At 45.3% G+C, this 27,881-nt stretch overlaps 1 protein-coding gene and 1 long non-coding RNA gene across 3 annotated transcripts in view; both read right to left on the reverse strand.

Moving 5' to 3' along the window:
• The window catches only part of Machr-a (muscarinic Acetylcholine Receptor, A-type), a 472,231-nt gene that overhangs the window by 288,524 nt on the left and 155,826 nt on the right, over nt 1-27,881 (reverse strand). The window lies entirely within an intron of this gene.
• LOC144150180 (uncharacterized) lies at nt 16,006-27,487 on the reverse strand. Of its 2 annotated transcripts, XR_013318447.1 has the most exons (4): nt 27,350-27,487; nt 20,306-20,397; nt 16,774-16,936; nt 16,006-16,205 (listed from the first exon to the last, which is right to left on the reverse strand). It is a non-coding gene; the product is annotated as an uncharacterized LOC144150180 (long non-coding RNA). The 2 variants fall into 2 exon arrangements; XR_013318446.1 differs by lacking the exon at nt 16,006-16,205 and having other exon boundaries at nt 16,214-16,936.

Here is a 27,881-nt window from a genome sequence, read left to right on the forward strand (position 1 = left end):
CCCTAAGTGGAGTTACGCGACACGAGTTGCGACAAACCTCTCGTAAAGGGGCGTTTTATCTCTCTTTTGTTGCTTTCAAGGTATTGCACACGCGATGAGGGTTCGTGAACGTATGTTTCTTTCCAAAAACAACAATACCCAGCGCCTATGGCTTTGGTATGACGACTGAAGATGTTCTCCACTGTAAAAAAAAAACACCTAAAAGTGTAAAATGAGAGGTTACGTTTGTTTGATTTCTTCCCAGTGACACGGGAAAAAAATGGTCAAGTTTGCAGGCAGTCTACAAAACTGGAAATATTTTTACATATTTTGTTTTTACTTAAAGCACCGAGAAATGTTATACGTGAATTACTGAATTAGTCTTCGTATAGCTAGAATCCCTATAAGGTACGGATTGTGTTAAGCTAATTCTCGCAGTCGTGCAGAACCGCACCTTTCTATGATTAGGAGAAGACAGCGCGGATTACACACGGACACAGGGAAGAGTACTTGACACACACGAGCGCTGTAGCGTCAAGTACTCTTTCCTGTGTGCGTGTGTAATCCGCGCTGTCTTCTCCTAATCATGTTAAACCAACACGCCCAGATAGCCACCTTAGCGCACCTTCCTACTTAGCTGTGCGGGTCAAAATGGGGAACGTGCTAATTTTCTCTCTATTTTTTTTTTGTTTTTAGTTGATAAGTTGTCCGATGTTTACTGGAAAAGCTTTAAAGCTTTCTCTTCTTTGTTATCATCCCCTTTAGTGCATTGTTCTTCCTTCTTGCGTTACAATGATTTGACACAAACCCGCTCTGGCATCGCCAAGCAAAGAGAGGACGTTAGTCGGAAGCGCATTTTGATACTCGCGTAAATGCTACTTCTGTAATTACGATGCATAAAAGATAAAAGTCAACATTGTCGGCGGCGTTTACCGTGAACGTAAAACCAGCGTCAGTGAAAAATCCCGTAGCGCCACCTTGCGGCTTCCACTCAAACCGACATGATCGCAGCCACTCCAACAGAGGCTGTGTGACAAGGAACGAAAGGTTTTTACAGCTCGAAAAATTTTTATGCGTCGCAAGCGATGCTTGATAACGTTATCGCGTTCCGTACTTGAAGGTACTCTCCAACAGTTTTTTTAAACTTATTATGAATCCTAAATGCTTGGACGATTTAAACCATTTTATCCTTCATATATATTATGCACACATGGGTCGACGCAATGTTCTCTAAGTGGAGTTACACGACATGAGTTGCGACCAACCTCTCGTAAAGGGGCGTTTTGTCTCTCCTTGGTTGCGTTTAAGGCATTGCACATGCGGTGAGGGTTCGTGAACGTATGTTTCCTTCCAAAAATAATAATACCCAGCGCCTATGGCTTTGGTATGACGACTGAAGACGTTCTCCGCTGCAAAAACACCTAAAAGTGTGAAATGAGAGGTTGATTTTGTTGATTTCTTCCCAGTCGCACGGGAAAAATTGGTCGAGTTTGCAGGCAGTATACAAAACTGGAAATATTTTTACACTTTTTTTTTTACTTAAAGCACCGAGAACTGTTATAAGTGAACTACTGAATTAGCCTTCGTATAGCTACAATCCCTATAAGGTACGGATTGTGTAAACTAATTCTCGAGAGAGAGAGAGAACTCCTTAATGTGAGCTGGAGAGGTCAGCTCTGCTAGCGGCAGTGCTTGCTACGCCAGAAGGGGGTGATTACAATGCAGTGAGGTGAATGTGAGACATCGAGAAAGCAGCAACAAAAAGAAAAACTAGACTTGAATAAAATTGGCACGCAATGAAATGCAAGAAAAAAAACTAAATAAGGTAAGTAAAAGAAAAAAAAAAAGAGCGAATGGAGGCGAGGGTGCGCAGAGCGCCTAATAAGAAAAAGGAGTCAAAGCGTACATGGCGACGCGAACGCGTACAGATGTAGCCATGCGCACAATAGAAGAATTACAAAGCTATGTCTAGTCCAGAATCTCGCAAGAAACGCAGAATAATTTTTGCCCCTAAAGAAGAGTCATTGTTGTCGGCCCAGGGTCCAAGAAAGTGACACAACTGAAGGCTTACTCCACGTTGTACACGAGACAGGCAGCTCACCGCTGTTACTTGCGCAGCGAAAAATCGCGGGCATATACACAGCAAGTGCTCAGGGTCGTGCATAACAGGAGCTTTCTACTTAACTGTGCGGGTCCAGTTGGGGGACGCGCTGATTTTCTCTCTATTTTTTTGTTTTTAGTTGATAAGTTGTCCGATGTTTACTGGAAAAGCCTTAAAATATTTCTCTTCTTTATTATCATCACCTTTACTGCATTGTTCTTCTTTCTTGCGTTACAATGATTTGACACAAACCCGTTCTGGCATCGCCAAGCAAAGAGAGGACGTTAGTCGGAAGCGCATTTTGATACTCGTGTAAATGCTACTTCTGTAATTACGACGCATAAAAGATTAAAGTCAACATTGTCGGCGGCGTTTACCGTGAACGTAAAACCAGCGTCAGTGAAAAATCCCGTAGCGCCACCTTGCGGCTTCCACTCAAACCGACATGATCGCAGCCACCCCAACAGAGGCTGTGTGACAAGGAACGAAAGGTTTTTACACCTCGAAAAATTTTTATGCGTCGCAAGCGATGCTTGATAACGTTATCGCGTTCCGTACTTGAAGGTACCCTCCAACAGTTTTTTTAAACTTATTATGAATCCTAAATGCTTGGACTATGTAGTCAACCAACACATCCAGTTCTAAGATCAGGGTGTCGCAAAGTACCTCAGCCAAAAATTACTGTTCTATGCCCTTCAGATAACATGGAAACTTGCTCAGAAGATTTTTCTCTCTTTCACGGTAGTTCCGTTCTTGTACGGCTGGAATTACGTCATTCCAGCGTCCTTGTAGCGGCTATTGCGTCATTTTAGCGGCTATTGACCGGCTTTGCTTAAGCCGCAGCAATTAAAAGCATTTGATAGCCACTTCACAAAGAAAGCCACTAAACCAAAGCAGAAACGGAAGTGCGCATCTCCTGCGACGAGCATATCCCGCGTTGCCGCTCCGTGCTGGCGATAACTATAGCTTTCGCAGTGTTTCCAAACGCGAACGAAATAGTGAAAGTTTTAATCAGAATGTCGCAGAGTTCCATCAAAAGAAAGCTTATAAGCTTTCTGTAATTTTCTAAATACGTATTGCGTTTTCTTTTTTCTTGTTAATACCTGCTTTCGGGGCTGGAATCGGGCGGAGTATGCTACCAGAGGCTAGTTCTTTCAACGTTTTATTTTGATGGCCCCTCTAAGGCAACTGTTTTGAATTTATACGTCATTTTTCCTATTTTTAACAGTATGCACCCAAATATTCCAATTGCGTAAGCAGGCGAGACAACGTACGTTCGATTTTAGAATAAACAGTAAAATTTTGCTTTCGAGATGAACCTTTAATTTTTGATGAACCAGGGTGCGCAGCCTATATTGTTAGAATGAATTGCTGTACACGACATCACGCGAGCAAGCAAACGCGCAGTAATAGAAATAACAGATGATTCAAATTAATTTTAAGCCCACCACTACAACTGCCGCTCCACAGGAAAGAAAGTTCTCGACGTTTTGAGCCCTCAATCAGAATCATTCGCTTATTTTTATTCCCAGCTGCACGATTCTTTCACAATAGCGCCCTCATGTTTGAAAAAATTGGACGTTTATTTAAAACAAAATCATTCCCTTCAAACGGTACCAATACACGGAAGTGTTGCCGCTGGCGGCAATTTTTCACCCAATAATTCATTGTAATCCCCTGCGCCGAGTGAATTGGTTCCATCTATCGCCGAGATTTGATGTACTTAGTCTCTGGGCGAAGTTTTACAACCGCCAGGTTGCTATCGGCATATTTCAACGTTGCACCGTTGTAATGATGGTAGAATTCCAATACAGCCCGCAGTCTTTATGCTTCAACGAACGTGACGAGGAGCGCGCGAGATTCAAAAACAGAACATCGGATTGTGCATCGCTCAGCAGCAAAGGAATTTATCGAACTTCACCTATGTTTTGTGCCACGAAACGCTGCACTAGAAACGACGTCATGACCGCGTTGTGAACGACACTGTGCTGAGTGATTCTTTCAATTTTCTTACGATATTACAATCGTGTACACTTTATCTCTCCTTATCAAGACTGGGCATTTCGTTCGTAATTGTGTTTCCCACACATTTTCCCTCTTTAAATCTAAACATTCAATGTGAAACCTATCGTCCCTTTTTGAGAGAAAGATGGTTGAAATGCGAAGCTTTCTCCGATATAAATTGCAAGTCCACAATCCAATCAGCCGAAATCCAAAGCTACGGCACCGCTGAGCTAAGCGAACGTGATCTTATGATTTTCTATCTATTAGTCTATTAGTTTGTGTTTGATTGTAGGGTTTAACACGCCTACGCTCACGGGCGATGAGGCGAGCCGTAGTGGAGGGCTCCGGAATATTTTGACCACCTGGGGATCTTTAACGTGCGCCGAAATGTCGAACACACGGGCGCTTTTGCTTTTCACCTCCATCAGGAAAGCGGCCGTCTCGGCCGGGAATCGAACCCGCGTCCTTGGGGTCACCAGCACGACGCTCTAGCCACTGAGCCACCGCGGCGGGTAGTCTATTAGTTTGTCATTGGATCATCTGAATGTGCTGGTTCGGTTAGGTCGGCATTGTCTATGATTTGGACATTGGTGGATTGGATTTTATACTTTGCATTCGTATCGGTGGAAGCTTTGTGTTTCATCATCACCATCCTCATGACGTGCCTTCCCATTGTGTAAAGTTGGCTTTACTTCAGTGAGTTCTGGCGTAACATCGCCATAATCGCGGCATAGAAAGCATAGCAGAATGCGCGCGAGCGTCCACATCTCCTGTTCTTGCGTTTATGGAATGTGTGGAATGTGTTTGGATGCAACGACACATGATAGGCAATTCTACGAACCACGAATAGTTCCCCATACGGAGCGTGGTAAATGCCTATACGCCACATGTTACCCCCGAAATTTACGCGTTACAGAAACTTCAAGCCTCCTCCAAATGCCTCCTCCTCATACATCGACCCTCGAACACTGGAACCCTCCACGCTGACTTTAATTGCGCACTACTCTCTAGAAAGCGGTCTAGCGCGAGCAGTTTAGAGCCGTGAGCCTGCTCTCCTCACCCCACGTGGCCTCTTCCGCCTTCATAAGGAGCCAACCAGCTTCAACTTGAACAGTTTATTTTCAAGATGTCCCAAGCCTCGAATATCCCACCCTCTACTACCACTTCCCCCTCTTGACCTAGCGTCTTCCTGATGTAATAAAGGCTATCTCCTCCTCCTCCTCTCCTCGTTGTTGTTGTTCCTTATAATTACTGGCGCATACCCAATCAGGGGATCGGCCAAACATCAGTCGTTAAAGCGATTACTGCCTAGGTACATTACTCTAGGAAAATGAGAAAAATTTGGAAGCTTTTTTCTTCTTGTGTTTGAGGATCGAGTCTGAAATTAATAAATAATAAAATAAAACAAAAAAGGGGAAAAAAGAAAGAAAGAAAGAAAGAAGAAGAGTACCTATCCCCTCTGGCAAAATGGCGCAATAAAGAAGAAGAAGAAGGAGGAGGAGGAGGAGGAGGAGGAGGAGGATGAGCTGAAGAAGAAGGTTTTGTTGGCACTCCGTTCTTTTCATTCGTTCAATTAACGCGGTTTCAAAAGAACCAGCTATTCTTTTTTTTTTTTTTTTTTACCACCACGATCAGGCAACTTTCCAATCATCAGGACCGCTTTTCGTCTGCTGCGCTAATGAAGCCTCGGGGAAGTCGTCGAGAGCTCCACAAACACAATTCAGCGGGGAATGGGGGAACGGAGGGTGGGACTGCAGTAATGCTCAGCCGCAAGTTGCGATCGAAGTTTAGCTGCGACCATTTTGGTTCTTCCGATGCAGCGTATGCATATCCGGCTCCTGACTCACGTTGCGTTATTCAAATGAAGCTCCTAATGCACCTATCTATGTGTCAAACTGTGAAGAGGTGGTGTTTCATCGCTCAAAACTGCGCCGAACATCGTTGCGCAAAAGACAAAAGAATCCCGCTTCGGGGTAGTATTGTTTAGTTACGTTAACGATGGTATGATAAGATGAGCTAATTGTGTTGCACCCCATTAACAAGGAATGCCACAGAGTCCTTCCGTGTCTACCCCCTCTCCACGCACTAGGGCCACACAGGCGCTTCGTGCGTGCGCTTTTTCTTATTCTGCAAATATTTCGAATGAAGTAGTTCGTGCAAAGGTATTTCGAACAGAGTACGTAAATTGCTTTTGCAGGCTCGTTTCGGAACTTTTCGAGAGTGTCGGTATGGTGAGACAGGTAAGCTGCAGCAGTGCACGGTTACTTTTACTTGCACTTCCCTAGATGGCGCCACTGAGCCGCGGTGCGTACAAACGCTACAGGTTTCAGTAACTGGGAAATTGCAATCAATAAATTGTCACGCTTGGCAAGGAAAAACAGCCTTCACCACCTGCTCTTGTATTGTTCTTTGTTCTTGTAATATTCTTTTCTCAGCGCTGCATCCCTACCCCTCATTCCAATGCTGACAAAATTTCCATATTTTCCTGCTATGTTACGCTTACGGGTGATACACTAAGATCGGAAGTCAGTCCACCGATAGACTGTGCCAATTTATCTCAGATCGCAGAAACACGACATTGTGATTTACTTTATCACTTGATTTATTTAGCACTGATTGAATAGCCCCGGTCATAGCCTGGGCATTGATGGATTCATTGATTGATTGATCGGTCGATCGATTGATTTATCAAATAATAATAGTTGATTTATTTATTTGTTGATAGCTGATTGATTGATAGATGAATTGATTGATTGATTGTTGATTGATTGATTGATTGATTTATTGATTGATTGATTCGCTTTAAAGCGACGCGTTGAACAGGCGATGAGGCGCACCGTAGTGGAGGGCTCCGGATTAATTTTGACCACCTGGGGATCTTTGCGGTGTGCCGAAATCTCGAACACACGGGAGTTTTCGCTTTTCGCCTCCATCAGAAAAGCGGCCGCCGCGGCCGGGAATCGAACCCGCGACCTCGTGCTCAGCAGCGCAACGCCTTAGCCACTGAGCCACGACGGCGGGTCGTGCAGGGTATGAACTGCCTGCGCGCGAACCGGAACAGATCCCGTCCGCTCGCTCATAGCAGCCGAACGCCCCAGACAGTACAGACCTTTCATTCTTCAAACATAGATGACGCTTTGGTATGTTCTGGAATGTGCAGCGCATGAGCACTTGAACATCCCGTCGACTGCAACAACCAAACCGGCGATAGCACATGGGTGACAGCTCATAGGGCAAAGAAGCTGCGCAGTCTTCAGAAATAACGAATCTGCGCATAAACCGTACGCGCACTTGCGCTTGCAACACAGGCATTAACCATAAAAGCTGTGCATCCATTCAAATCTATCACTTCGTCTCGTTCGCCAGTACAATGACGGTTGCAGATACGTCGAGCGCCCTTTATTCGCGACAGGCCTCGTCTTGCGTGTGTAGCATTGGTTGAAAGACGAGCGACGTAGAAAAAAGAATACTAGGACAAGTGTCGCTCTCGCATTTCATCTTTCACTCGGGACGTGACACAACCGCTGTTTCGGAACGTCAGAGAAGAGCGATCACGCGTCTCGTTCGGTCGGCCTTCGCGGGCGATTGGCGGACGTCCAAGACAACGGCCCCCACTTGGTATGCGCCACTGTCCGCTGGGTGCCCATGCAGCAGCCAGGTTAATCACGCCGATTTCTGTGGGCCTGTGAACTTCTCCGAGACTGGAACATTGCGTGCGGCTATTAGACGGAAAAGATCAACAGTGTCTCAGGCAAGAAGGGACGACAGGCGACAATGTGGTTTGCTCAGCGTTGCTAAGAAGATAAGCTGTTTTGGGGCGTTCAGCTGCGCGTTCGATGTGAACGCTTCAGCGTCTCTAATACCCGTGCCACACGTACACGAAAAATGACATTAAGTGCTTAATGCCTTACGTTTTAGTGCTATTAATTCGCGAATACAAGCAAAAATGTAAAGTCATTCATTCACTTTAATGACATTTTTGGTTTGAGCAGTTCCGTCCAACGCATTCGTCTTCACGAACGCCTTAATGGAGCCATGAAGACAAAATAAAAATTTATGTTATGCGAAATATTTCGTGTTTTGTAGTTCCCCCAGTGCTTTTCCGAATGCAAACGATGCTTTATTCACCGAGAAATAATTTAATTTCAGTTAAAATTTTGATTTTCCCGCTAAATCGTGCATTTTTAGTGGTCTGCACTGACATCACAGGAACCGACCGCTCTGCTGCCGATTGGAACATGGCCGGACTGGAGCAGCGGCGGGCGCGTACTTCCTTGTTTACCGTTAGTGAACCTAGATGGCGCCACCGTACCGCGACAAGCCGTTTTCTGCCTTTGGTTTGTTTTCGACCGTATTTAAACCTGGCTTGTTTTTGTTCAGGGAGAAAAGAATCTTTCCGTAAAACATAGTGCTCGCTTCACAAATATGGCCATGTAAGACACCGTTGCTTGCGTCAATCGGCCATTATCGTCTGAGACAACCCCAAAGCCCCGCAGTCCTGGGAAGCTAAACCAAGCATAGTGCGCGCAGTACCGGCACTAGTACGCATCGGTACTCCTGTTTACATGTGCTTTTGTAACTTCCACTGTTTGTTCCACCATTCTTATGGCGTTAAATAGAATGTGCCCTAAGTTAAAAGCGCAAATAGCTCGTTCGGCAAGCTTATAAGCTGTGCCTAATTTGCATTTGCGTTTGCCGCCCTCTGCAAATCGCAGAGCTGGCTGGTATGATATCATAGGTTCTGTTGCGGATAATGAGCTAGTGGGTCGCATGGCCATTTCCTTTTTTCCTTATGATGTAGCTTATTTGAGCGAAGTTTACGCTAAAACTGCTGTTGGTATGATTCCAAAGAGGCAATCTTCTGAATTAACCAAACTTGTGTTTTCTCTTCATGGCTCCTTTAAATCTGCCTTTTCTCGAACGCAATGAGCAGCCAATGAAACCAATGAAAGTCAGCGCCAGAGTGTTGACGCGGAAACGCAGCTGAACTTCGAAATAAGACGATTTTATGTGCACTCTTGGTGGCGAAGTTCGGAAGTAGACGAAGTTCACTAAATCAGCGGAAAAAGGAAAAACATGGTGTTACTTGCCGTTTTGAACAGTTCTGATTTGGCTACCGCTGGCAGGTAACGCCAGCTGATGAAGTCACTTTTAGAAATGGTTGGCCCTATTTTTTAGAAAACACAATTTCTCATAACGTTTTCTTTCACAACAAACATTTTCAGCCCTTGTGAGACGTTTTTCTCTCCGTCGAAAACTTCTAATGCGTCAGTGCATTTCTCTTTTTGTCATTATCACCATCACGCCTAACAAATTTAAGGTCTTTGCGCTTTCGCGTGTAGCACAGCCCGCCAAAAATAATGTCCTTCGGTATCCTAAGGCCTTAAACACCTAATGTCATTTTTCGTGTACGTGTGGCACGGGTAATTCAGAAGACACAGGGAGTGTCAATGGAAAAGAACGGGTGAAAACTCGTTAGCAGTTCATGTACATAATACAGCGTCGCTTTTGTAAAATCGTTTGCTTGCTAATTATTGCTTGTTGACAGCGGTACTAGGTCGACATTCTTGGCCGCCCAGAACATCACTCTCAAGACTCGGCTTTTCTCTAATCAGAATATTTTCTGTGCATTTTTATACTGTTGAGGGAATTACGTTCTTGTAGTCGCAATGTTATGTTGTGTGCTGCGGATTTCAGCTCGAGAGAGTAAATTGATTGATTGATTGTGGGATTTAACGCGCCGACGCAAAGCAGGCGATGAGGCGCGCCGTAGTGGAGGGCTCCGGATTAATTTTGACCACCTGGGGATACTTAACGTGCGCCGAAATCTCGCACACACGGGCGTTTTTGCTTTTCGATCGAGAGAGTAAATTGTATTGGCTGGCTGTCAATACGTCATAGCCGGCCATACGGTCAACGAAATATGATTTATAACATGCGACCTAGACAGGTTTTTAAGACAAGAGAGGTGAGACCTAAGTACAGAGTAAGGGTCGCATGCTCTATCAGCAAATGAGTGAAAATTTTGGCCTTTATACGGAGAAAGGCCAAAATCCGCAAGGATTTTCAGAGAAATTAATTGCACTCAAGTAACTCGTACGTAATGAGTGAGTGAGTGAGTGAGTGAGTGAGTGAGTGAGTGAGTGAGTGAGTGAGTGAGTGAGTGAGTGAGTGAGTGAGTGAGTGAGTGAGTGAGTGAGTGAGTGAGTGAGTGAGTGAAGCAGGAGGCCAGCAAGCGAATAAGAAATCGCGCATGTTGAACATTTTGAAACCTTGTTATTCCGAGCGGGAGAAAAGACTACGCACGCAGCGTTTTGAGAAAGCTTGCGTTTTCTTGAGATTTCGCTGCCTGCCTTCTAGCCGTACCCACTAGATAATTGGATTCATACTTTTGATTACGCTGAAAAGCACCAACAGACAGCCCAGCCGGCGCGCCATATTCATTGCGAGATTGAGGGACCAAGCGCAGCCGAAGCAGCCGTTTCACCCTCACCTTGTCACGTGATACCAGAGAGCTTTGGCACCAGGCGAGGGAAGTGATAAGAAAGAAAGGCGCAGCTTGGATGCCGGGCGCTGAACGTCACTTGCGATACGGCGAATGGCCTTGAAAGATTTAGCCTCATAGAGCTGTCGCTCTAATAGCAGAGAAAGGCTGCACGAGATGACGGGTTGCTCTTCGCGGCGCATCTGGGAACGTTAAGCGTTCTTCCGACAGGTCACTCAAGTCTATCACTTGCTTCTTTAAAACATTTAATGACCCGAATCACTGAGCAAGTGTGACCTGAACCTTAAGGTTGCCTGTTGCTGCATATTGCTGCGCCGCAGTGCCTGTTATTTCACCTAGGGCGGGATTTATATAGCCGAGCAGGACTGACCTCCTCTCCACTTTCCTTTTACCTCTTCCCCGGTTCTCAACCAACCAGAATCGAATATTCGAACAGACCTTCCAGAGTGCTTCAGAAGGTTCCACAACGTAACGTCGGCCATCTCCACTATCCGTTTAGTCTCCACTGGTGTTATCGTTTTATTCCCATGCGTTTCAGCTGCTTCCCGCACGCTAGCACGCACAGGCGTCGCCCGCCGCGACGAAACCTGAGCACCTGCTGCAAAATGCACACACGCACCGCCGCTACGAAACGCCGAGAGAGTCGCCTAAAAGCGTTTCACGTTAAAAACGCAAGCGAGACAATACAGGCACTGCTCCCTCCAAAGAGGCCTCCTGCTCGGTTCTCGACCTCTAAGCCGCACTCAGGTGTTCTCGGCGGAAACAAATACCACGTTTCCGTTTATTTGTTTTGGTTGGCCGGTGCACTCTCACTCGCAATCCCTTTACCGGGTCAATCTTTTTTGCTTGTTTGTTTTTGTTTTTTTATTCTAGGCTTACCTTGATATTGTCCCTTCGGCTGTTTTCCTCGAGCTCGTAAAGCAGCTTTGAACACCGCACACGAAGGCGACGTCCCTTGGGACGCGGTTTGAGACAACCTTATTTCGCGGCCTGCTTCCGCTTTATCCTCGATCGAGCCTCTTCCCAAGAGAGGGCTGTACACGTCAAGACGTCCGAGAGGCATGAAGGAAGTTGCTGCGTCCCTGGAGCTTATAAAGGTATCCGCTCTTACGAAGCGTATACGACTCCCTCGGGATGTCGACGCACGAAACTGGAAGTAGGGAACATGTTCCTTCTCGTTTAATTGTTAATTCAATACTGAGAAAAATAGATGTTTCGAAAGGTAGAATGACACGGTCGGGAGATCCGCGAAGGAGACAGTAGAATTCGTTTGAATCTCTCGGCGGGGTGTTGGCGGGGCATGATGGGGGAAGACACCGGAAACTGAGCACTCTAATAAAATTTATTTATTTAGGTATTTACTCTCAAGGCTAGCCGTTACAGAGAGGAGTGGTGAAATTCAATAATAATAATACGACTTGACATGTGCAAATCATGTTTCGTTCGCCTTGCGTGGTGGCGCCGCCATTTTGTTCTTACGGAAGCGCACAACAGAAAAAAAAAAACAATGCACATACATGCTTCCGGTGTACCTCGTAGATCCAATGATGCGTCGTTGCATTATTCATTCATTTATTTTTTATTTATTTATTTACAGATACTCCAGTGCAAAACGTTGAAACAAGCAGGAGGGGCTATACAAAACGCAGGAATGAGACGAGTACGAAAAAGAACACAGGCAATGAATATTTCAGAAACAATTCATGGCACCCTGCATCTTATGCACATATCTTACAAGACCGACAGGACAGAACACGTTAATGAGGGCAGACATGACACTGTAATGCTTCTGCAATTTTTTTTTTTTGCTTTTTAAAACATCAACAGGTAAAGAATCCCATTCTGTAACAGTCCTAGGGAAAAGGCTGTTTTAGATGCGAAGCACCTTATGGTCGAGCCTGTTCCCCCTGCCGTTGTGTGGGCGCCGTTGTGCGGCGTCCACACCGCCACTGCACATGCCTGGCCAGGCGCCGCTGATGATGATTGTGGCAGGATGCCCCTAGGGATTGGCCAACCAAAGAATCAATCACGAGATAGCTTCGCGTTCAACCACCGTCGTCATCTTCCCGTAGGGGAACCCTGAGTAGTATGCGAAGCATTCCTCCTCTCCTCTCCGAAGCATCTCTCCTCTCCGGGATTGCGCAACTATTGGCAACACCTGAGGGTCCGCGCGCGATAATGCGAAGCAGCTTAGGGTTACAGACGTGACAGTAGCCGCTGCATACTCCGCTGGGGGCGCCACTGTAGCTCCGCGGTATATATGACGCGCGCGCGCGTTCAGCTCCCCTTATTCTCGTCCCGCAACGCCGCGATCGAACTGAAAACTAATGGGAACTTGAGTCGACCCCATGGCTGCTTCGCATACAACTCAGGGTTCCCTACGCGAAGATGGTGAAATTTTTTTGCCGAAGTTTAGCTTTGGCGCGTAAAACCTTTATTTGAACTTGACTTACATGCTCTTCAGAGCTCCGTACCTATGCTTTACAATTCACACGGTTCGCTCGTATGCACTAATCGGACAAATTCGTAGTACGCAGGCTGCAAGACAAGACTGATGAAACGCTTATTGTTGAGTGTCGCTTTAAGATAATTGTTCCAGCGGCACTGCGCATCACACAAAGAGTATTTAGTTATCCCGTATTAAAAGCAGGTACAGTCCAGAAACATCCTTTCTTGCTTCCTTTTCTCCGCGTGTGGTTTGTTTTTTCTGACAAGGCGGCTACCAAAGAACTTAATTGCTCGAGCACTTGTTAATAAACCCTTTTCTAGCCTTCATTGTAATGAACGAAATGACGCCTATCTGAAATATTCTCTCAATTGTTGCCCTAGCAAGAAAAAGAAAACAAGCCTGAAAATTATACCCGCCACGATGGCTCAGTGGCTATGGCGTTGCGCTGCTGAGCACGAGGTCACGGGTTCGATTCCCGGCCGCGGCGGCCGCTTTTTGGTGGAGGTGAAAAGCAAAAAACGCCCGTGTGTACGAGATTTCGGCGCACGTTAGAGATCACCAGGTGGTCAAAATTAATCCGCAGCCCTCCACTACGGCGCGCCTCATCACCTGCGTTGCGTCGGTGCGTTAAACCCTACAATCAATCAAGCCTGAAAATTATACCTCGCCGGTCCTAGCAACGCAGATTCAAACACGTTGTGCACGACCGCAATGATAAATAAATATTCTAGTGACAACGACAACATACCATCCACCATTTGCACGCGAGCTGTGAACGGTGAACGGCAAGGTGAAAACCGAGTCAAGTGGAGTTCTACGATCGCTCGTGCTTTCACCGAATGGCTGAGTTGTCCAGTTCTAGTCTAGAAAGCCACACCTGTCTGCTTGTCCTATGAAAAAGGGGACTTTTGTGCTTGAATATTTCAAGTAGTGTCACTTGTAAGTGCCAGATTTAATTTCGGATATTGCACGCTGATAGCCGGTGATTTAACGGCGTTAGCTTCGATGAATCGGGGCTGGTTCACCGCAATCTTTCGTGATAATCGTGGATGCTGACAAAGAATATTGTTACGTCCTGGTAGACGCAGTCGTAAACAGCAGGTTTGCGATGCACCTATTTATTAGGCGTGGCGCGCAGCTGGAAAGAACAGGCAGCAGGGGTTCTTGAACGGTGGGGCTCAGCGAAAATGACTGACGAACTGAGGATGCGGTTGTGTTACCGTCGTCTTCTTCAGTCCAAAAGACTGAAGGGCTGCCTACCGCACGCACGTGGCACGGACAGGGAGATTGCACGATTCTGACATTTCCTTTCGCGCATACCCACGAAGGAGATTGCCCTGATATATCTACGCGACAATACGTCCCTCCTCCCCATTCTCTCCTCATGTGACTTGAGGAAACAGTGATCTGGTGATTACGGCAACACTCCAGAAGCGGCTCTTCCTGCACGGCGCAAGACATTCTATCTAGCAATCTATCAAGCAATCTAGCATTCTAAAACATTCAGAGTTTGCGTTATGTACGAGGAGGAGGACTGCCTTTGTTATAAGAGGGGGCATGAATGCCCTGTTGGGGAAGGAAAGGGACATGAAGGAAGGGAGGGAATAATCGAAAAAAAAAGAACAATGTTCGAGGTTCAATCACCTTAAATGGTGGATAGCATTGTAAAGTCCGTGAACATATAGTTCGCAAAACTCGTGAAGAGATAGGTGCGACGATTTTTTGTAGGTATGGGTCCAGGTTATTACACGAACTTGTTGAGACCACTGGTTAGTGCGTATTCAATAACTTTCTCAGGCACTGAGGGGTCCTCTCGAACGCGTTGCAGGTGCGCTTCTTCATCTCCGGGTGGAGAACTGAGGACGACAAAAATTGGTACTAATACAGATTTAAAACACTTTTACATTGGAATGAGTATTCTTAAGAAGAAATACGTACGACTATATACGGGGGCCCGAACCAAGGCTGTTACAAGGGAAGCTTGAGACTCTACCTCTTAGCCACATAGCGCGAGCGGAGGGTTCTGATTAGAAGTTGGTCAAAGAATGTCGCTAGTGCTGAAAGCGAACCGGTAGAAGGCGCTGGGTGCTTTCACGGGTGTATCGTATTCGAAGCGTAGTGGCGCGCCCTTGTCGGGCGAATACGGTTGGCGAAGCTATTTAAACGCGCTGTATCTCCACATCTGCTACGCACCGATTCCTTATTTAAGGGGAGCATTCATAAATCTGCGTGCGTGTTATTACGTGCTAGTGAACACACCTGTCATCAATAAGAATGTGTTCTGAGTAATTTCTTCCAAAAAGGAATCGATTCCGGAATGTTTCTCCCTACCCAAGCAGCACAAGCCTGTACGGCTTAAAATCAGCCGAAGAACTTCAGCCAGGTAATTTCTGCCCGGCCTTTCTCCAGTCAAAGTGTAAAGCGCGCACTCAAAGGTGGGCCTCTGCCGTGTGTTTAAAGTTAACTGCTGTACACCCAATGGCCACTCTCCTTTCACCAATTCACTGCAGAGGGGTCCACAACGGTCTCCGGCCGTACAGCTTTGCCGGAGATCAGCCATTACCTTTTGCCGGAGGCTGGCTGATGAACCATTGCCCGAGGCCGGCTGTTAAACTTTTTCAGGAGGTCAGCTGTTGACCTTATGCCGATGGTCGGCCGTTGAAATGTGTCTAATCAATGGCCCATAAGCTTTTGCCGAAGTACGGCCAGTCAGCCTTCCCTGCTGAGCGGCTGGTGCCTGGCTGTTCAACTTTAGGTATATACTAGCTGTTCAACCATAGTAGACATTCTGCCATTTACATCCCGGCTGTCCAACCCCAGCAGCTTTCAGTTCGAATTGCGCACATGGGTTCCTAAAAACGGGACATGCTGTAAATTCGTAATGCATGCATAAGCATTTGTGCCCTTTTAAAGAGCACTGTTTGCCCTTTCAGGGACAAATGTAGTGATTTACAAAGTCTGTGGTGATTAGGTTTTTTGACTTAATTTATTTTGCTCAGTTCATGCTGTCCAGTGTCTTCCGGTTCGTTATTTTGCTCAGTTCATACTGTCCAGTGTCTTCCGCTTCGTGCGGCCGCCATCCCAGTCACCGGCGGAGTATAGCCGTTTCTTAATAACAGCTGCCACAGCGACCTTGTTTGCGTTGGGGTACCTGGGCTGTATTGACACTGAAACAAAATTGAAAACAGACAAATAAGTAACATACTGCACTGTAAAAATGTCCACAGGCTTAGCAATGGCCTTCCTGAAAAAAAAATTCAATTGATTGATTGATTATGAGGTTTAACACGCCGAAACTACGCAGGTTATGAGGTGCGCCGTAGCAGAGGGCTCCGGATTAATTTCGACCACCTGGGGATCTTTCACATGTGCCGAAATCTCAACACACGGGCGTCTTTGTTTTTCGCCTCCGTCAGAAAAACGGCCGCCGCAGCTAGGATCGAACCTGTGACCTTCAGCACAGCAGCACAACGCCTTAGCCACTAAGCCACCGCGACGGGTGAAAAAAAAAGTATTACAAGCTTGCTTAATGCAATGCCTCTAGTTTTCACAACGTACAACTATTCCGGAGAGCCAATATTTATTACGCATTACCAAACAGTATCCGTATTCATTCCTGTAAACAAGAACATTAAAAATAAGCTCTAATGGTCGAACAAATACCCTGAAATAAAGTAGCCCCTGAAAATATTATAATGAATTCCTTGTGCATAAAATAAAATCAGGGCAGCTTACCAAGAACAAGAGACAATGTTGTCTAGCTCGTAGAAGGCCTCTTTCACCCCCTTGGACCCTGCCCAGCTGCAGGACAATGCCACTGGCTGCCCAATCACCATGCCCAACACCGTGCGGGCCCCGCCTTGAAGTCGTAGCCACCCATGTGGCAGAAGTACTGGGCCTAACAGGAGAAAGGAAATTTGAAATACACTTGTAAGTTGAATGCATCGAGGCTGAACATATGACGCAAAAGCATACCTTTAACGTGAGCACATGAGAAAGCAAACAATTTGTTGTCGTAGATAACACAATCAGTTCTGCTGCCTTTTGGTTATGGCACGGCACAGAGCTCTGGCCTTTTCTTTTTAACAGCAGAGCTGTCAAGCTTGTGCTCCTCGGAGGGATGTTACCAGGGCGCTACAGCACACAGTCCGGCAGCCGAGTTTGCGAGGGGGAGGAGGGAGGAGTGGAGACGAGGACCGGTGCACGTACAAGGGTCCTCGTGCAAAAGGTTTAACCTTGCCGAGCGCACATGGTATGACGTTAGCAATGACATCAGCATTCCGCGCATAACTTTCGCGAGGCTGTTTGCGACAGCAAGGCCACGCCTTTTCTCGCCTCCAGATCGTTTTCGCGGGTCTGCACCTTGTTTCCCGCAGCGGACTACTTCGATGGCGAGTCCGCCGGGATGATAAACCCCGGGACATTAGTTTCCCTCTCGGAACGCGCTTTGTCGGGCTGCGCTCATGTTTAAGTTGCTCGTCGCAGTTCCGGGTAAATACTACGGCGTTGTCGAGGTAGACTAGGAAGGTGTACCATTTTCTGAGGCTTCCCCTCAGCTCCACTGGTCACTGCTGTTTGCAATAGCAAAGCCACGCCTCAATTTTGTTCATAATGTTTTTGAAGTCCACATTCTATGAAAAAAATTCTACATGCGCAAAAAGAATGATCAAAGCGGCGCAGATATGAGGAAGTTATTCTATTTTTTAGTCTTAAAAATACAAGCACATGCAGTACTGGCAACGTCACACTTGAGGCCTCCGGATATGACGACAAAGAGCGGTGGCCCTACAGTTGGCTCAGCTTGAAAGTGTGTATATACCATTATTTTGACCAAACGAGCCTAAATGTTGCCTTACTGCTTGTTTTCTTTAAAGTAAGCATAAAAGCTTAACCGTGGGCTCAAAGAATACAAAAATCTATAGAGACAGTAACAGAGCCGCACTATGGCTCCGCTTCGAGCACGTGTGCCTTTCCATGGCGTGTTACGATGCACCACTGTTGATATCGCCTGGCGTCAGCGCGCGTCGCCGAAATACACGCGAACTCGTTCATTCGCACGCCGTATGCTGATGTCTATTCACGGCAGATATTGGCATCGATGGTAGAGGAGGCGTGGTCAGGGAGCATAGCAAAAGTGGACGGCAGCTTCCAGGTTATCAGTCCGTCTCTATGTCTGGGGACATGTTTTAGCACTGGGAAATGCTGTTTCGTTCACTGAAAAACAGCAACATTTTTTTCTCTAGCGGTGATTGGCTGCCTTGAGACAAATTGAACCAAACTGTTTTTGTTGGCAAGCTATTATCCCTTGGAGACAGATATAATTCTGTGTGGCACATTCTGTACTTCGCTACCTTTGCTTGCGTCGGAGAGATTGCGATCGGGTGATGCTTGTTATGAGGTAAATATGGAAGCTCTAGCTACATTGCTTCTAGTATTAGCAAGATGGGGGTTGTCTGCAAGATTGGTGCGTGAGACACAAGCATTCTCACTGCCAGAATTTCACAAACATGACAAGAAACAGACACTGCTTAATTTTTGCAAGCCTCACAGCTTGTGTATATGGTCGAGAGGTAAGAAGCTGGAGTACTGGTTTGCAAGTCAGTGGTTCTAATCCCGCGTTTTGTTTTTTTGCTGCGAGCGTTCTATAAGGTTTTTTTTACCAGAATATGCAGCTGTTTCTTTAACCTTTCTTTGAACCCACAAGTGACGTTCACATGAAACCTCAATAGCAAGGCAGCGCTGAACATGGCTTCACACTAAATTAAAGAGAGGTAAAGATGGTACAGAGTTCAGACAAAGAGACATAGCAACACCCATCGACGCAGCAGTAGGCACGTCACTTTGCTAGTCTCGTGTGGCTGCTTGTCCTCTCCTACTTTCCGGCACAGTACCACCGAACGACAGCGTCACGAAGCGCGGAAAGGAGCTTTCCAGGTCAGGCCACCCTGGGCTTAAAACTTCCAGGACGTATTTTTTGCCGCCCTCATTTGTCCCGCCATATGACATCGGGGTCAGTGAGAAAGTGAGCAGCAGATTTCCGGTTTTCGAGAAGAGGGCAGTGCTCTATTTGCTTGTATTTTTAAATTTAAAATTAAACAACTTTTTTATTTCTACAAGGATCTTGGCAATTTTTTCGCATCTATCTCTGCACGACACCAAGAACAGATGTAGTGGCCAAAAAGTACCTGAAAGAAATGTGCTCGAGAAATTCACGAGGGACAAACCCACACACAAAAAAAAGGAAGCAGACAAAATGAGATTTGACGGACTAGCGATTGAATTTTAATCATGAGTGATAGAAAGATTCCACTTTCCTGCAAAATGTCTTATATAGGCAATTGGGGCGTTGCTTTAATTAAAGGTTTAAAGAGCACCCTGCGCAATGAGTTGAGGGAATGATTATGTGCATCTTGCATCGCACGTACCTTCCATCATAGCGAACATATTTTCATGATTCTTGTGGGAGGTGATTGCTGGGACAATAGACTACCCCAAAATACATTCCGAGTAGTCGAGGGAAAGTGCTACGGGTCCCTTTGATAGGCAAGGGTGCGAGAAAAAGCCCACTAATGCCTACGCAAGTTGCTGTGTAGGGACATTGCTTATGAGATACCTCTTTCATGTGGAAAGGTCTGCATTGGGCACTCTGGAAGGTGTGTGAACGTGCGATTGCGTGAACATGAACATAACCTCTCAGTTGAGAACTGCACAAGTGGGCATAACCCCATCCATAGCTCTGCAAGCGCATGCATGACGCTCTTAAAAAGCAAGTGAAAATTGTCCAGGTGCAGTGATACATGAGAAAGGGAGATACAGGAAGCTTACCACATAGGAAAGAACGGATGCGATTGTGTCAGTGACATTTCAACGGGTCTCCATATGAAAGAGCGTATTTATTAGGCTGTGAATTTTCCTTATCACAATTTTTTTTGCATGCAAGTGGAGCCACGTAACTTTGGCCTGCAATTATGTGTTCTTACGCTGCCTAAAAGTTAGTTGCTAGTCATTGCCTGTTATCACCAGCTACTTTCTGTGATTGTCAATATTTCGCGCCAAGTTCAAGTATCGTTAAGATGCACCAACTCGCCAAACACATCTTTCTAAGCTTGGAAGAAAGGATGAAATAACCTAAAACACAAAGCAATCACACTGTGCTTCATGACTATGCTAAAGAACCCACCAGTAACTATTAACAGCAGGTATTGTCTAAAGCCTAATAAACTGCATGTCAATTTCCTTGATTTTAAGATGCAGAAATCCCACAAACCTTGTGAGATTAGCAGCAGTGATGCACAGATTTCACCCACTCTCATCCACAGCGTTTGTGGCAGGATCAGTAGTAAGAGCTCATGCCAGGCACTGCAAGAAAAAACAAGACCACACATAATATACGGTACTTTGAAAATGAAAAACGGACAAGCAATCAAAACGAATAGAAAACCGGGCAAGCATTTTGATTGCTTGAGCAGGGTCACAAACTGTTAAATTGTAAAAACAATTCTTTCTTAAGATCTTTGCAGCAGCCAAAAAATTTTGGAATTTGTTAGCACCAGGAAACTAGACTGTAAACAGGTCCTCTGACACAGGGGTTCCCTCTCACAAGTGTTGCAACGTAATGAGAGCATGCTTGCCAATCTTCCCACGAAAACCTGCCTTGAGTTGTTCGCAGCACCCAGAAAGTTTCCATAGATGCCACCCATCCCTGTCACAAATGAAGGCATCTAGAACTGACAACCTTAGGTTGTCCTGTGCTTCATGTTCAGACGATATACGAAAATGCTATAAATCAGGGGTTGGCAACCCGCAGCCCATGGGGCAGTATTATGTGGCCCCCGGCACAATGGTAGACCCCTTCTCCTCTGCCACTTTCTACCTGAAGGCCGACATGGCAGTTTTGACCTCAACTGGCATGAAAGCTCGTGACATTCGTGTTGGAAATAAACATGATAAGGATTGCTATTCTAGTTTTGTACACTGCTTTCAATTTCCTCCCCAAAATTTATTTGCCTGCAAAGCCCCCCTTCCCCTTCCAACCAATGTGCCCTCCGGCCCCCTCCGTGTCCATTGCATTAAACCCGGCTCTCCGCCTGAAAAGCTTGCTGACCCCTGCTATTCAGCAAAAGTTGCAAATTTTTAACCTGTCACTGCTTGTTCAATTCGAAGTGAATGAAAATAAGTAAGATCTCTCCTTTGTATGCATCACGCAAGCATACAAACCCATTAAACCCTTCGTAATTTCAATGAAGGGCCCATGAAGACTTGCTAGGGTTGAGGCTAGGCCAAGTTGATTCTAAGTTGAAAAAGACGAGACTGCAAAATGGGCGAGATACATGAGACAAAGAAATGAGGAAAAACACAAGTGCTGTTGTTTCTACTTATTTCTTTGTCGTTTGTGCTGCCTGTTTTGGACATTTTTTTAAAGACTGGGCTGTAGCTCATGTCTCTCGGCAATTGTGTTCAATAGAAAACACTGGCGCCATCACTGAAGGATCCGCGTTTTCTCAGAAGGATCAGGCAGAGTAGGCCACCTTGGATTTGCATGGGAGCCCTGACATAGGCAGTTTGGGGAGAGGCACACATGGCATCACACTGATGTCGATGTCGAAAGGAAATCCACCCTTAACTTTTTCGAGCATGCACATATTAAAATTGACTTAAAATATGTTCTTCCGAACACTTAAAGGTTAACCTTCCTGAGGGGTATCTCTATTTAAAAAGAAAGCTTTTTATGTAGTCATCTGTGCTTTGAAATTTTGTGCCAGCACTCCTTTAAGGGTCAGATTGAAGTTTTCACTATTCTCCACACTATAATGTGGCAAGGGCCCTGTGACACACTGGAAGGCAGCAGCAAAAAAATGGGCAGTCAGCAAACTAGATTCCACACCATTGTGATGAAACCAAATCTTTGGAATCGCTGATCAAACAACCTTGCGGAGCTTATCAGTGTTTTAAGTGCTAAATGATATAGCCATGGTGTTCGTTCTTGCTTTAGGTGCTGACTCTGAGTAGAAGCAGGCAACTGAAGCTCACCTGAACCCTCAGGGAGTTCCAAGGGAATGCCAGGCATGATTTACATGATTTTTCTTTCAACTTTAAAAGCTGCCATGCAGTTGAAGAGCCATCCAAAGAATGGTGCAACATCCTACCATTTGCAAAACAGCTTTCTTTCATTTTATGCTGCTCTCCTTATGCAACTGCATTGCAGCTGTTTGTCCTTCATGTTATCATTAGAAAATATTGTTAATTTTGACATGGAGCCCTAGAAGTTCTGGCAAAAAGTCAACACAACTGTTTTAACTCTTTCGGGACCGCTCCATAGGCCTTCGATCACATATGATCGATGGTTTCGCGAGCCTGCAGAATACACATTTTCGCTCGATGGAACACCTAGCGACATCTAGGAGATAGTTTGAAAACTGGAGTTTTCTCTTTTGTGAAGTTTCGTTTTTTATCGCCAGGCGGCAACGCGTCAGATATTTTATTCTGACGGGCAGTAGTTTCAAATGTAAACAAACATGGAGTCATACTCGCGCGAGCGCGATAAGAAATCCGCCTCGCCTCGTCTCGCACATCTTCGCCTTCTACTGTGGATTTGAACGATGAGAGAGGCAGTGAAGAGTCGGAATGTGGCTTTAGAGATTGGATTTCAGCTCGAGTGAGGATTCGGGTGTCGATCAGCCTGAACATCAAATCGCGCTCAAAGGTGGGTGTTGGTTTCGGTTTCAATTGGCTCTGGAGTAAATATGTGTGCTCGAAATATGTTCTGGCTGGTTTATATTTGTTCGCTAGGGTGTTAACTACCTATGGTGGTGATCTCCGGCCACCAGTGCAGAAACGGATGAAGTTTTCGCCGGGACGAGAGCCCGGCGTGTACCTGGGCGACGACGAGCCATGGCCTTAGTGCCAAAAAGATCACACACAAAACAAAAAACCAGTTACACCTAGCCGCATCAAACTTTTGCGATGAAGAAACAAAGCATTGTGTTAGATTTTGTATATCCTGAAATAATTTTATTATGTTTTAATATTTTATATTTACGCTTTTTTCTATCTTTCTCTGTAGTTTTTTTACGAAGTTCTTACTTTCAGATTTTTTCATGGTTCTATCGCCAGTGTTGAAGTAAAACTTGGTATTGTATGTCAAAGAGCATATAATTAGCTGCATTTTGGTATATGCTAAGGCAGGATGGTGCCTTTGCTTTATGTAATAAAAAATTTGTACCGCGACCTCCCTTTTTCATCACTTTTTCCGGCGGTCCCGAAACAGTTAATATTCAAATATTTTGGTTGTCCCCACACCATACCTTAATTAAGATTAATACCCTAGTTACATGGCGGAAGTAACTGTAGTTACGTTTAACGGTGGTTACTAAATTTTAACTGCGGTTATCGCAAACTGCGGTTTTGGCTGTTACATGCGAAATTCCAAGTGTGTCGACAGCGGTCACTTGGTTGTGAGCGTAACAAAAATAAAGTAACAAACTTTTAACCTCACGATAAAAACCAAAGGCGAAGCAGTGTAGACAAAAAATATCGTTAGACAGTTGCTTCAGACCCAAACGCGACGCACTCGCGCACGCCGAAAAAGGGGCTTCCCCAGCAGCTCGCGAGCGGCTTGTTCTCGGGTCGGTTTGGTGTTGGGAACTTAGGATCGTGGTAGATATTTGACCGGCGCTATCTCTACAACTGCAAATTACAATACATAGCACAATTTTTAACCTTTATAATATCCACTTTGTCGCATGTGGAACTTCTTTTCCGCGATTGATTTCGAAGAGGGGCGACAAGCTGTTGCTACTGTGGTCTGGGCTGGTTCGAGCCGCTTTCAGTGCCGTGCGGACAGACGCGCCGGCATGTTTGCAGGAACGGCCGACGTGCGCATGGATCGTTTCCGAGTGCTGAAAACGCTTCATGATTGCCTGCTTTGTCTATTTTTTTTGGCAAACGATCAGCAGAATTTACAAATTTAGGCTTTTCTCATAGTTGATCGGGTGGACCGGGAAACGAGCTGCTGCTCATGCGCGGTCGTGCTGACTGCGAGAGCGATGCAAAGAGCACAAGCTCCTCTTGGGGGCAGCTTCGAGGGCTCCCGCTATTTCAGGCCTTCGTCTTCTGCGAACGCCAGGTGATTTTTTTCGCCTACGCTGATGCACCGCCACTTGTGTGCAAACTGAACACTGCGGCAGCAGCAACTGCGGTTAGCGTAACCGAACTGAGGTGGCCAAGCTCAGTTTGCGTTAACCATGGTTAGCGGGGTAACTGTGCCCGTGTAACTAGGGTATAAGGGTCCCAGTCGACTGTGGGAAACTAGCAGGCGAGTTTTACTCATAACATAACAAACTGAAGTGTGTGTTAAAATAGGCCATTTCAATCTCTCATTTGGAAAAACAAAGCCCATGAAATGTGTATTTTGAGAACACTTATTGATACAGTTCTGTCATTATTAAGCATCATACTACATTTCCCCACCTGTAACTTTAAATTAAAGCAGTGCATCTCAGCCACGCTGCAGTACATTAGCATTTATTCGAATAATCACTAAGATCAAAAAGCCTCATAGCAGCCACTGAGTAAAAATGTTTGTGCGAATGACGGGAAAGGAATGCTTCTATCATGAAAATACAAAACCTGGACCTCGTACTTATATTATTGCACTTTTTACAGCCTACAAACCGTTGGCTTTATTTCAGTTGTCTCAATTACGACATAGTACCGCATTTCCTCTTTAGTCTTGTGTAATAAAGCAAGGATATTGGAAGAAGCACACGCCGCAAAATTCTGCGCATAGGTGTCCTCGCAGTGTTGAACCTCAAAAAAAAAAAAAAAGCACACGCAATAAGAAACAAACAGGCCCAATTTTTTGCACTACGGCTATGAATGGTCAGTTGCCTAGATTGTAAAACTCTGCTGCCCCAATATTGTTGAGGCCACGGAAATGGCAGGGGACAAACTCAGTACGCTCGCACAAGCTTGGCAGCCACAGAAATTGCAGCGTGCAGTCGTAGTTGACAAAGAAAGATGCCAAAAAAAGGTGCATATGTGTGTGTAGGGGGGGGGGGGGGTGAGGAGGGGGCATCAGTAGTTGCTCACTAAAGCCACCAGCGGTTGTCTTACAACTAAAGGTAGAAAAACTATTTCCTGCAAAAAAAAAAAAAAAAAATGCGTGAATGCATTTGACTTCTCACTGTTTAGCCGTACAGCACTTTCCAAGCTCACTGACGACTTATTTATAAGAGGTTCACAGCACTGTAGAAAGCCACGGCTTCTTTCTTAATAACTACGACTTATCTAAAATTACAGCCAGGCTGCATTCTGAACTTCTCTACCAGAAATACTGTTTTGCGAAGAACAAACTATTTGCCGCAGTGTTTCACTCAGCCTCATCTTTACTGCTTTCAAAACAGCGGTTTATTTGTACTGCAGAAACGGCTTCCTTGAATGTTTCTTTTTTTATATTAGCTTTCTAAGGAAGCTTTGCAACCTTCATTTAAAGGTTAGCAGTGTACTGTGTTCGCAATAGGAAAAAAAAAAAAAAAAACGGCAATATTTATGTCTTTGCTGCGGTGCTCACAGGATAGCGGCGGCCCATGCACTAGCCCAAAGCTGGGAAACATGCACGCACCACCGTGTGCAAGCAAAATGCCTACAAGCTCCTAGAGCAAAATCTTCTGAGAAATGTCATCACATCTAAAAATACTTTTTTCGTTTCGTGCAAGAAAATGCACTACAATTTCCTACTATCTTAACTGGACCTTTACAAACCGATACCTACCTCGACATCTTAGAAGCTCTTGATTGAGGAATGCATTGTGATAATTGCTTAACGTTATCAAACTCAGCACTGATTCATTACTTCAGGCACCCCTGTCTCCAGGGACCTGCCAGGAGAAATGCACACATGGCTTTTTCCACATTGGCATAGTGAATGGCAAAAAAGCCGCTGCCTCTTGAGCTACTGCCGCAGCACTGACAGGAACATTGTCAGCTTGTTCTTTTCCACGGTTATTAACACAGTAAGCTTCTAGCCAACAACAGAGGTTAGAAACTTGCACAGGATACTAAAAAAACTGAGCAAGCCTTGTCTATACAGTACAAGAACTTCTGAACTTGTGCTTGGTTGCTGCAGTGAAGTTTCTGAGGAAGCATAAATAAATGCTGCTTAGGAGACAATAAAGACGAATTTCTGTTGAATTTACATTGGCAATATTTAGTTCTTTGTATGATTATAATTTATGTTTCATCCAGCTGCCCCCAAGTAAGGAAGTTTTTAAGCGCAGACTCGATTTAAGAGCACACATCGTGAACTTGTGCGAGAAGCTGCATCTTTCACGGTTTTCGATAATGCTATGAACTTTCTAAAAATAAAGCACCGATGAGCTTAGATAGTGCCATTACCATCAAACAGTGCTTACTCAATTGCATTCCAGACGATTTGTCTCAGCACCAAGGTTTTGGCAAGTACAATTTTATTCAACGAGTCAGCACCCTACAGTTTAACAGTGCACTAGAGAGCGCACTCATGGTGAGCGAGAACTAACTGCACGGCGGGTTTGCCCATGCTGTGCACAGGCTGCAAATGCCCCGTGTTGCATGTTGTCTTATCAGATTCCTGGCCTCTGAGTGGTATATTTTGTCATGGCAGTCCTCTTGAATATAACAGCTGTACCCACATTTTTCAGACTTTTTTTTTCCTCCAGCATGCAGGTCGGCATGCCTTGGGTGAAAATGTGCGAAGGCTGCTTGTTTGAGCGTCACTGCACAGTTGTTGAGTACATAAAAAAATAACAAACACAAGATCGTTATGCATTAAAAACCATAACTAAGATTTTGGGGGTCCCTGAGTGCTTCCGCAAATAGATTATCACGCCAAATTGAACATATTTGAATGTAGCACCTTTGCAACAATACGCGCTGTCGTATGCTGTTTTTAGAGCCCAGTTATTGATTCCAATCCCATTATCTATCGCTAATTTCTGTTCGCTACAGGTTAGCAGTGCTCATTTTATAGACGAGAAACAAACAAAAATCAACCCTTTTCTAATGCTACAGCTCAGCTCTGCGGGGACGGTGAGACGCACAGCTAATTCGTAGGGTATAGGAGACGGGTGCAGCAATTGACTGGAAAAAGTGTGGCACAGAGAAATATAGCTCCACAAACCGCGATTTCGGTGAGAACCACGCAAAGCATGGTCCATTTGCAGCCTGTGTACAGCATACGCAATCCTCGCATGCAACTAGCTTTCACTCGCCTTTAACCCACTTTCTACTGCACTGTAATCTGTGGGTTGCAAACTGTTGAATATGAACTTACCAATTTTCAAATCAGATTAGGTGTCCGAATCGGCCACACGATACGCAGTCCAATGCGGCTGGGGCCGTGGCTGCTCCCGCTGTCCCCCGAGAAATGCCTGCACAGCTCCACACCAATCCCGGGCAAATGGCGCCACCCTGAGAAGGTTGTAAAATTGTGGTCTATAGTCAGGGCACCTACCAAACTGATGCGTCAAAATTTCCCTAGTTTTTGCTTCAGAAAATTGCCATGAGCAACATGAGTTCATTCATCTCTAGGCAGTCTCAAAACGTCACATGATGCTGTCATGATCAAGTATGCTGAACAATCAAAACAATAGAGGAGGTGAACAAATATCATACATTTCTTAAATTGAATTTAAATAGTTAAATACAAATACGAATGTTACTGTATTTAGTCGATTATAACACGTTTTATTTTTGCAACCTGAAGTCAACCCTCGCGTTACAATCTGCCTAAAATTGCAATGATGCACCCATTTGTCATCAATGGCTACAGTTCTGACCATTTCGCAATCTATGTCAGCAAGATG

The sequence above is a fragment of the Haemaphysalis longicornis genome, unplaced genomic scaffold (genome assembly GCF_048455015.1).
Source record: "Haemaphysalis longicornis isolate Haplotype H1 unplaced genomic scaffold, Haemaphysalis longicornis Haplotype H1 scaffold_8, whole genome shotgun sequence".
In the NCBI taxonomy this organism is placed as follows: Eukaryota; Metazoa; Arthropoda; class Arachnida; order Ixodida; family Ixodidae; genus Haemaphysalis; species Haemaphysalis longicornis.